This window comes from Cyanistes caeruleus, chromosome 17, assembly GCF_971803275.1.
Source record: "Cyanistes caeruleus chromosome 17, bCyaCae1.hap1.1, whole genome shotgun sequence".
Classification (NCBI taxonomy): domain Eukaryota; kingdom Metazoa; phylum Chordata; class Aves; order Passeriformes; family Paridae; genus Cyanistes; species Cyanistes caeruleus.
This window is the reverse complement of record NC_141717.1, coordinates 13,466,377-13,477,115: the sequence shown is the minus strand read 5'-3', so window position 1 is coordinate 13,477,115 and position 10,739 is coordinate 13,466,377. Positions and strand designations below refer to the sequence as shown.

At 53.9% G+C, this 10,739-nt stretch overlaps 1 long non-coding RNA gene across 1 annotated transcript in view; it reads right to left on the bottom strand.

Annotated features, from left to right (window-relative positions):
• Positions 1-7,561: 7,561 nt before the first annotated feature.
• The window catches only part of LOC111936111 (uncharacterized), a 3,409-nt gene continuing 231 nt past the window's right edge, over positions 7,562-10,739 (bottom strand). Inside the window, exons 1-2 of the long non-coding RNA XR_015277225.1 lie at positions 10,229-10,739; positions 7,562-8,056 (exon numbers count right to left, since the gene is read on the bottom strand). The exon at positions 10,229-10,739 is cut by the window's right edge and continues 231 nt beyond it. This is a non-coding gene — a long non-coding RNA (uncharacterized LOC111936111). The remainder of the gene's footprint in view (positions 8,057-10,228) is intronic.

Genomic DNA, 10,739 nt, shown 5'->3' with positions numbered 1-10,739 from the left:
ATCCATCCCTGGCTCTCCTCAGCGGGCTGAGCTGAGAAGGAGGGTTGGCTGCTGAGGGGCATTGCGGCCGAGGAGGCTTTTTGGGCAGGGGGAGGAGAAGGCGTGGAAGGTGCTGGGGAGGCTTCCCCGATGTCCCGGGGAGGAGGAGGAGGCGATGCCAGGGCCGGGGCCCCGCTGCCGAGCGCGGATTTGCAGCTGAACTCCGCTCGGAAAGTCGCTCCCAGCCTTTTCTCATTTCTTTCTGGATTTAAGGCAGCTTCCAAATTCCTGCGCAGCCAAATCCTGCCTGGGACTGCCAGGAAAGCCGGCCAGCAGCAAGTACGTGCCGTTTGTGTACCCACAGCACAGGCAGGGCTGCTGCTGTCCTGCGGCTGATGCTGACGGGACGGAGCCCCAGCCCTCCCGAGGGTCCCGTCCCTTCCCTGTCTGCCCCCCTGCCCCGCCTGCTGCCCGGGGTCACCCCTCCTTCATCGCCGCCTTTTTATACCCCAAAACACCCCATCCCAGACTCCCCAAACCTTAACATCCTCCCTCCCCGTAACCTCCCAGCCAGCCCCTGGAAGGAGCGCACCGGCTTCATCCCAGCGGGATTTGTGATCCCAGGGGTTCCCATCGCTCTCCACAAACCCCTTTGTTTCGGGGCGCTCCTTCCTCATTTCTTTCTCTCTCAGTCCCTGGGGAGGGTTTTAGGGGAGCCCGGAGGTGCAGGGGCAGAGCCCCGAGGTCACAGTGAAGTTTGGTCTCCCTGGGGAATGTCGGGGAAAAGGGGATCGGGAAAACCCTGCAGTGCCGTGCAAGCTCCTGAGCAGCGCAGCATTCATCCCCGCATCCCTGGGCGCTTGGAATTCCCTGGAATCCACCCCAGAGCTGAGAAGGGGCAGCGCCCGGAGCATCCTCCCGGCCGAGCCCACCCGTGCGGCTCCTGAGCTGCTCTTTCCACCGGTGACTCATGGAAAAAACACTTGTTTTTGCAGCGGCTTCTCGGCATGCCGGGCTCTCCTGCCCCCGTGCCTCGCTCCTCTGTCTTTTTTTTAAAGGATCATCGGTATGAAAACATCTGGGACCCCGACCTTCCTGAGGGGCTCGCTCACCTGAAGGCATCTTCCCCCCTGGATGTGTGCGGGGCTGGCTGTGCAAGCCTGGGAGGCAGCCTGGTCACGCTCCCAGGGTTGAATTTTTTGGGGATTAGTATTTTTGAGTGGCTCTTACACAACGGCGTTGGAAGCTTGGAGGGTTTCCAGCGGCTCCTTGCGTGTTGTTTTCCACACTCCTGCCAGCAGCACCAGCTGCACGGGCACCCCCGATTCTCCCCAAAAGGTTTGTGCCACAGCCTGGGGCGATGGGGCTGGGGACTCATCCAGCCTTGTCCTGGGTGTCCCCAGTGTCCCCAAGGCCAGGCAGGACATGGAGAAGTGAGACCTCGCTGTGTGGCTTGGCTTCTCGATGCCTCGTAGGAAGCAAGCAGGGTCCCTCGGTAGATTTGGGTTAAAACACTCGGAATGGGAATGATGCTGATTCCCAGCGAGTTCCCAGCACCACACTGCTTCCCAAACTCTCACCTTTCACCGCTTTTTCTCCAAGTCCTTGGGAGGGCAGAGATGGAGCACGGCCCTTTCCCGGTGGGACCGGCTCATCCCAGACACGGCTGCAGCAGGAGTCTGGGCCAGCTCTGAATCTAACTGAATTGGCTCTTTTAAAATGTTTTTTCTTGGAAACAGGCATTGAGAGGGACGTTCTGTGGTGCTCACTGCTGTGTACCACACCTTCACCCTTTCCTCAGAGAGCACTGCTCTCTGGAAAGCACATCAGTAATTGTTTTTTCTTTTTTTTTTTTTTTTTTTTTGAGGGGGGGGGCAATGTTTTAGTTTGGAATCTGACATGGAAAATCATTTCCAAACCCCCAAATTAGAAACAGAATAATAATACAGAGGCTTGTTTTGGAGGAGGTGGTGTGTGTCATCCCACAGCAATGAGAAACTTGTGCTGGAGAGGAGCAAAGAGCTGTGATTTGTTTTTTTAACACTCCCCAAAGGACTGATGTGGCTCTGGGATGCTGCTCCCGCTCCTTTGTACCCATGGATGGGGATGGGAGAGCTGCTGTGGGCAGGGGGTGTCCTTACATCATGTGAGGGGCTGTATCACCCAATATCGTTGCTTTTACACTCGGTTTTGTGGAGAAAAGGGAATTGTGCCGTGTGGTTTTCTGCCTTGCCCTTCCCTAAGGAGTTGGGATGGAGAGCTGATGTTCAGGGCTGGGACAGGAGCCAGTATTTTGCCATGCTGGGCTGGAGGGAGGGATGAGCAGGTGATGCTTTCTCCTTGGGATTTTCTATTTTGAATGCTGTGGATTAGAGGGAATTCACTGCGAGTTGCTCTCCCTGTGGTCTCTCTCTCCCAGAAAACATCAAGTCCTATGAAAACTGAGTGGGACTCAGAAAGAGAAGTCATGCTGAGGCAGTAGCTAGTCCTTCCTGAGATGGGCTCACTGGCCACTGCAGCATTGCCAGAACACCCTTAAAAATAACATATTTTTAAAAATTGTGACATTTAAAAACATTTAAAAATGGTTTCCTCATGTGTGGGAGCGGTGGTGGCCAATTTAAAGGCTGAATTCCTGTTCAGAGGAGCCTTCACCCCTCTCTTGCTCTCTCCCTGCTGATTATAACACACTCTACACCCCAAATCTGTGCCCAAGCTGGGGTGCCCCATCTGCCTTTGAGATGTCCTCAGGACACATCCTGGGGGGGACAGGTCTGCATGGAGCCGTTCCCTGGGATTTAATAAGACACTTATTGTATGTTAAATATCAAGGGCTGATAGGAAACATGTGTCCCGAGGATTAACAGCCGTGTAAAAGATAAAGCCACGAGTTAAACTCCAAGCAGAGTGTTTCAAATAACCCTTCATGGCTGCAGTCTGCACTTATTGGGGTAACCAGGACTGGGATGGGGAAGGTAAAATGTGTACTGCAGCTCATGCTGCTCCAAAAAATCCTTGGGATGGGCTTGGAACTGGGTTTTCTCCCAGCAAGGTGATGCCCAGGGATGCCGGATCACACAGGGGTGACATCAGCTCCTGCTTCTCTCATTTCTTCCTCCATTTCCACCTCTCCCCTTTCCTCTAATGTTTTTTTTTCCTATTTTTTTTTTTTTTTCCCAGGCCCCAGTTTCTCCCCTGTCGAGGCAAACGCTTTGGCTAATTAGCAAAACGTGTCAAAGAAAATGATTAATGTCCCGGGAGGAGGCTGAGCTGCCTTTGTGCCAGCATTGCCTGACTTCTGCTCTTAAAGGTTTTATTAAAAGATAAGGGAGCTCGTGACGGGTGAGCAAAGCGTGTTAAAGGGTCGGAGAAGCAGGGGATGTGGGGCAGATTGGGGTCACCCTCGGAGGGAGAGGCCAGGGCTCATGTTTCCCTGCCTCTGTGCGCCACCGTCACCGCGGTGTCTGGCCTTGGCAGGGGAAAAGACTTTAAAAAAATGGCTGAATGGCTCCTTTATTCTTCCAGGGGCAGGTAACTCAATCTCCTCGGCTGGGCTATGAATGTTGCTGTGTTACTGGGCTCTTTGAGAACGATGCTTTAGGGGGTCTTGGGCATCCCAGGGTGGGGCTGGGATGCTGAGGATCGGGCAGAGCCAGGCTTGTGCCCAGGACGGTGGTGGCAGCAGGGACAGAGGTGCTTGGGTAAGGGTTTGATGGCCAGAGAGGTGCCCATGGTCAGACTCGAGCCCAGTGGGACAGCCCTGACCCTGTTTGCTGTGGGCTGAACCCCCATCCCAGCTCCCTCCCAGGGCCAGGTGGGCAGCAGAGGCACAGGAAGGAACCTGAAGCAGGGTCCCACTGGGCTTCTGTCAGGACCACCATACACAGCACCCAACTGTCCTCATCTCTCAAGGCTTTGGACATATTTTCAGCAACCCTCAAAATATTCTTGCAAACCAAACCCCTTCAACCCCCCAAAACCAGCAGCTCTTGCAGGGGGGTCTTGCAAAAGGCAAAAACTTCTCAGCAGCTCCACTGTGGGATCACATAAACCAGAGCCAGCAGTGCCAGAGCATCCTTTTGCCATGCCAAAATCCCGTCTGGAACAGCAGCCTGGGAACAGGGAGAGGGTGAGAGTGGTGGGAGAGCCATCAACAGCACTCTGGTTATTTTATCAATCCCAGCAGACATTGATGTCTGCAGCCACAGAGGCCCAAACCCCTGGATGCACATCAGAGGGGTTTTGGGAGGGGGCACAGCTGGCAGGAGCCTCGGGAGGGGCTGCAGGAGCTGCTCTGTGAGGTTTTCCTCCAGCAAACAGACCTCTGGGCTTAATAAGCTATTTGTAAAACTCGCAGTGGATAAACAAGAGGCCGTGTGTCAGGCTGAAGGCGGCCTCGCAGGGCTCCGCCGCGCGGGGTGGGACCTCAGCACAGAAATATTTTCAAGATAAACAGAGGAAAATGAGTCCTGGAGGAGGCCAGAGCCGCTGGCAGCAGCACGCCGCTCCTCTCCAAGATTATTTCGGGGCAGGAACTTGGCTTTCTGCACACTGCAGCTTTTTTATTTTCCCTGCCTCTGAAGGGAACCTCGCGTGCTGCTGATTCAGAAATAAACCTGAGGAGGGGTTGGCACTGAAGGCAGCGGTGAGGAGATGTGCAGAGCCCGGGGCTTGCAGGGGAGTTTTGGGGTGAGGGCGAGGAGCTGGGATGCACAGCTGCTGCTGCAGATCCCCCTGGTCACAGCTGCCTTCCCTGGAGAACCCTTGGGCTGAGGTAACAGTGTTGGGTTGGGGATGTTCAGCCTGGAGAGGAGAAGGCTCCAGGGAGATTTTAGAGCCCCTTCCAGTGTCTAAAGCGGCTCCAAGAGAGCTGGAGAGGCACTTCAGACAGGGGCCCGGAGTGACAGGACAAAGGGGAATGGCTTCTCACTGACAAGGGACAGAATTAGATTGAATATTGGGGAGAAATTCTTCCCTGTGGGGGTGGGAGGCCCTGGCACAGGCTGCCCAGAGAAGCTGTGGCTGCCCCTGGATCCCTGGAAGTGTCCAAGGCCAGGTTGGATGGGGCTTGGAGCTGCCTGGGATAGTGGAAAGAGTCCCTGCCTGGAGGTAGAACAAGATGGTCTTTAAGATTCCCTTCGACCCAAACCATTCTGGGACTCTGTGACTCCAGTGTGAGCAGCAGAGCTGCCCTGCCTGGCTGCTGGTGCCTCCTGCCCTCCGTCAGCTCCTCCATTCCCCAGCAAAGGTAGAGGCAACTCCGTGGTGCCCCAGGGCAGGATATGGGCACTGCTCTGGGAAATGGGCTGGGATCCATCCTTCCATCCCCTCTATCCCCCCAGCCCCACCATGCCCTTCATCCTCCCCAGCCCCTCCATCCCACCACACCGGGGCTTTGGTGCTGGTTTCCTTCTCCTCTGTTCTGTGCCTTTAAACTCCACAACCGTGGTTTGACACCCAGCCTGGGGCAAAGCTGGACATGGGGCACCAAGGCTGGGACCAGCACAGCCTCAGCAGCCCGCATCTCCCAGCCTATCTCTCCCTCTCTTCCCCACCCCCAGCAAATTTAATTAAAAGTCATTCAGATTCCTTTGAAAGAAAATGTCATCCGTCGACACAATTACACTTTAACTAACCAAAGCTGTTACAGTTCCTATATATATTGGAATCAGGCTGTCGTTATTAGTTCTAAGTAAGTAATTTATTCCCATTATTGTGTTCAAATTACAGGATATTACCCCCTGGGGAAATAATCCTGTTATTTGAAATGTAAAAAAGAATTCACATGGACAACAATGGATTCCTAAATGAACCCAACAACATCCCCCAATCCCAGTGTGGCATCACTTGCCTCAGATAGGGAAAATATTAAGTTTCTTTTAAACAGGTTCTTGTCTCTGCCCTTTCTCTTCTCCTGCCTCAGGTAAGGTAAAATGGGCTCCTCCTCTTCTTCAAGAGCATCAATTTATTGAGGGAGTCCTGGATGTGAAGGAATTTGGTGGGGAGCATAAAGCATGTCTGTGCATACATATATATTTATATATATATATATATATATATGTGGGTGTCTCTTTTTAATCTGGTGGTGGGAAGGGAGCCCTGGGATGGTGGGATGTGAGTGCCCAGCACAGCCCCAGGGGTTTCTGCTGGAGCTGGGAACCTGTGCCTTCCTCCTGCAAAGAGCTGCCCAGGTTCTCCTGGAAACACTGTTCCCTTGATCAAGATCTTCAGTGAAGGCAAATAACAGCTCGCCTCTGCAACACCCAAACATAAGCAACTAATTTGGACCACCGAAAGGAAAAAGGGGGAGGAAAAAAAAAGAAAAAAAAAAAAAGAAAGAGAAAGAGGAGGAAGAGGGAGGGGAGGGAAGAAAATCAGATACACTTGTAACCTGATTACAACAGCCAGCTATGTGTGCAAAATCACAATGCAGCTCTATAATTAAATCTCTCTTTCCCCCTCCTGCCGAGCTCTTTCCTCTAACAGGCGCGGTACAAAAACAGTCGTTAGGACATCAAATTCCAGCTCCGACAAGAGGGGACTTTTTTGTCTATAGCTGCTCGGCTCGTCTTTAAGGAAATAATAATTATAAGCCCAGTGCCGCTGGCTGACGAGCTTTGTGGAGCAGAAAGGGCTCGTCTTGTCCAATCACCCCTTCCCCCATGCAGAGGGCTGGGTGATGGGAAAAGAGATGGGATAAACCCTGGGAGCCAGCCTTGGACACCCCCAACGTGTGCTGGACCAGGGGGAGAGGAAACCCTGGGGTCTAACAAGATGCTCGGAGTCACAGAGACTTCTTCCCCTCTTCCCCTGCGGAATCCACCCCACTGAGCTTTAGCAGCGGCAGTTTGGTGGCACAGGGCGCTCCCGGGTGGGTCTGGATGTTTGGGAGTGTGTAAATCACCTGTGAGGGATGTGAGGAGCCAGCGGCTCCTGCCCACAGCGCTTTCCCAAGGGTTTCTGCCCTGCCTGGTGCTTGGCTTCTCCAGCCGGATCTGGGCTGCAGGGTGATGGGAGGATGCCATGGAAGGGATCAGGTCAGTGAACCCCAAAAGCAGCAGGGAAGGGACCCCCAGCACCGTGGATGTTGGGGGGAGCAGTGCTGGCAGCCTTTCCCCAGCCCTGCCTGTTGAAGACTTGGATTTACTCCAAACTGGTTACAGGGAGCTATTCCCATCCCTGTGACACCCAGCACGTGCTTTTGCTGGCAGCTGCGGGCTGGATTCAGCCTCAGGGACCCAGTTCCTCGAGGGCAGGCTCCTGCTTTCTTCCTCGGGATATTTTTGGGAACAAGTCTTGCATCCCATCTTCTTCCCTGCTGCGAGTGGAGGGAAGGTGCATTGAGCTTCTTGCAAATGGTGCAACGACTCACAGGATGGCGAAGGAAAAAACCCTGGCACCAGGAAAAAACCCTGGCACCAGGAAACCCTCCAAAGGGCCCCGAAGTGCAAGATAACCACCAGTGAGACAGGATTTATCCCCCACACCTCGTCACGGCAGCCGGCACGTGCGGGAGAGCACGACCGAGGACGGACGCGGGCTTTGCAACGCGCGGCATGCGACACGGAAACTCGGATGCTGCTCCAATAAAACTGTGCAGGTTTGGTTTTAATGGCAATTAACAGCTGTTAAAAGGTGAAGGATCTATTCTGCTAACACCCAGCGCTTCTCATGCCTTTCATGAAGGGATTTGAAAATAACATTTGTGAGTGTTAATTTTAAGCCACGGTAATGTACCCCGGGGAGGCGGATGGGTTTACCCGGTTTTCAGGCAGGGAAGCTGCAGCAGGCCAGGGCACGGTGTGGGGATGAGCATTCAGTGCTGGCAGAGGTGGTGAAACCCATCTCTGTCTCTGGAAGAGGGATGGGAGCAAGCCGGGGACCAGCTGGCAACATCAGTGCAGTTTTCACCAGCATTTCCCCAGTCTTTTATTTTGTGGGGAGATTAACTTGGTGCAAAACCAAAGGCACTCACGAGTTTAACCTTCAGCAGGACCCTCGCGCTGGGGGGGCACGTAGGAAATCATCTTTCCCTGGGAGATGCTGCAAATCTGGATTTTCCAGTTCCTGGAGGGCTCTGCTTGTTTAAATTAGAAGCAGATAGGAGAGGTGAATTTTAAGAAGGACAGAGCAAAGGCACACAAGTATGCAGTTAACTTCTAAACTTCTTTCTCTGGCTCTCCCGCTGAGTAAATGCTTTAGGAGCTTCAAACCACAGCTTTTAATATCTCCTTAACATGCCCCACGATTCCTTCCCCCCTGTCAAAACAGCGAGAGCAGCTGTGAATATTTTCCATTTTAGAATGTTTTGTATGCATATGAAAGTACCTGCAGCTCCAGTGGGCTGGGCTACGGAGAACTGCTGAAGCCAAGGGTACCTATTTTATATCAAACCTCAAAATAACACATGCTCCTGCCTCTCTCTTGCTCGTGTCCTGCATCCAGGAGGGTATTTTTGATTTAACTGACAGATCAAGGGAAAAATCCCCAATTTACTCTGTTGATGCAGAAGGTCTTGTCATTCTGAGCTCAGCTCACCTGGATGGAGGATTGTTTTAAACTCCCAAATGCAGGACCTGTAATAGCGGGGTGTTGTATGGGGACTGCAGTTTTGAGAAGGTTTCCCATGCACGTTTCTCCACTAAACCACATTTTTTCCGCTGAAAGGTGTAACTGCCGTTTCCGTGCCTTACAACCAATTTAGCAGCTGATCCGTAGCCAAAAAAACGCAGGCAGTAATTACAGCTTTGGGGCTGGTGCTCCTCTCAAAGCCCTCTATGGGTTGTGTGTGTCAGCCCTCCTCCCTGCCTATTTTTTTCCCCCTGATCTTGGATGAAAAAAGCTTATTATTGGGTAAAAGGGAAAAAAAAAAAAAAAAAATCCAGCCTGATGTATCCAAGAGCCAGCTGTGAAAAAAGCCCAGTACAGGGGTTTGGTGGAGGTTGTGGAAAGCAAAGGACACCCAGCGTTGGGCAGGTCCTGACATTGGGGGTCCCAGCTTGGGATTTGGGGTGGAAGGGAATGCACAGGTGGCAGAGCAGGAAAACAGGGTGGGATTGTTCATAAATACCCACCCTCCTGTGCCAGGCAAGGAAAAAACCCCACCAGTCTGTATTTGGATTCTAAACCAGCCTGATCTGGGACGTGTTTGTCTTTACAAACCCCAGAGTTGGGGGATCAGAAGTGCTGTGAGCTGGGGGGAGGGCACCAACCACAGCTCTGTGCACCCCCAGCCCCTCTCCCTTCTTCCCTGCTCCAGCTGGGATGCTGAGGATGCTGCAGCCTCCAGCTGCTGCCAGGCACTGGCTACAGCCCTGCTGGGGGTTATTTCTTGGGCTCCCCCCTCCACGCAAAGCCTGCTGACAGGCTGAGCACAAGGGTTATAATCAGCCAGGATTTATGGAGAAAACCGAAATCCCGAGCTGTTCTGGTCATTAATCAGAAATTCTTTGCTCAGTTCCCAAACGGTTTCCCTGGGGATCTCCTCATTGGGACCCCCCCACTCCACAGCCCCCTCCCCAAGGATGGCAGCTCCTTCATTGCAGGCACAGGGGCTGGGCTGGGGAGAGACCCCAGGCTCTGGAATTATCCAAGCCCCCCCATCGATAAATAAATCGCTATGGATGCATTGAAATAAACCCCAGCAGGGCCCCCCTTGCCTTCAAATCCCACCTCTGTCCTTACAGGGTTTTATTTGGGGGGGGATGGGACCTTGCTGTCAGACTGGGTTCTGATTTTGAGGTGGGGGGGGGGAAGGAATGAAATCAGGGCAAAGCTTTGCCGACGCGTTGGGATCGTCGCCGTCCGCGTTTTAATGTGATTTATGCCTGGATTTCTAAATCCAGCCACTGACTGCATGCTTTAAATATAGCTCCAAAAACAGCCTGAAAACGTGTAGTAAGCACGTTAAAAACAGCGGGCGGAAAGGATGCACAGCACCCCCCCGGCTAAGGATGAGGAGCATGGGGGGTTTATTGTGGTGGATAAAAAGGGGATTTGGGGGGGGTCCCAGCAGTTGGGGATGGGGGTCCAGCAGGGCCTGTGCCCAGTCTGCAGATGCAAAGTCGAGAGCTGGGTTGGCAACGAAGGGGTGAGTGTCCCCCACCCCCCCACACACACCTTGGTGGCCCCCCAAAACGGGAGAGATGGGTCGGGGGTGGGGGGGGGCATGGGTTTGCTTTGCCTCCCACGTCTCCAGAGAGCCTCCCCCAGCTCCCCCCTCTCCCAGATTCCGCCCCCCCCGTCCTACCTGCATCCCGGGACGGGGGGGCAGTGCCCGCTCTGGGGCTGGGGGCTGCGAGCCCCGCTGCCTCCTGCCCGCTCCCCTCCGCCTCCACCGGGACGGGGGCGGCCACCGGGAATTTCGTGCTCGTCCGGGGAGGGGAGAGAAGGGAAGAATGGGGGGGGGAAAAAAAGGAAAAAAACCAAACAGACAAAAAAAAAAAAAAAAAGAAAAAAAAAAGAAAAACTAACCAGGAAGAAACGCCAAAACAGAACAAAATGGAGAATAAATAGATGGGGGAGGGAAGGGAAAATAAAAGAAAATTAAGGGAAAAGCACAAGGGGAGAGACGGAGGGAGCGGAGCAGGGCGAGCAGGGCGGGCGGGGGTGCCCCCTCCCCGGGGGGGGCGGCCCGGGGGCGGGCGGCACCGTGGGAACCTGCCGGGAGCCCGGGGCACCGGGATGGGAACGGGAACGGGGACGGGAACGGGGACGGGAACGGGAACGGGGACGGGAACGGGGAGTGGGAATGGGAATGG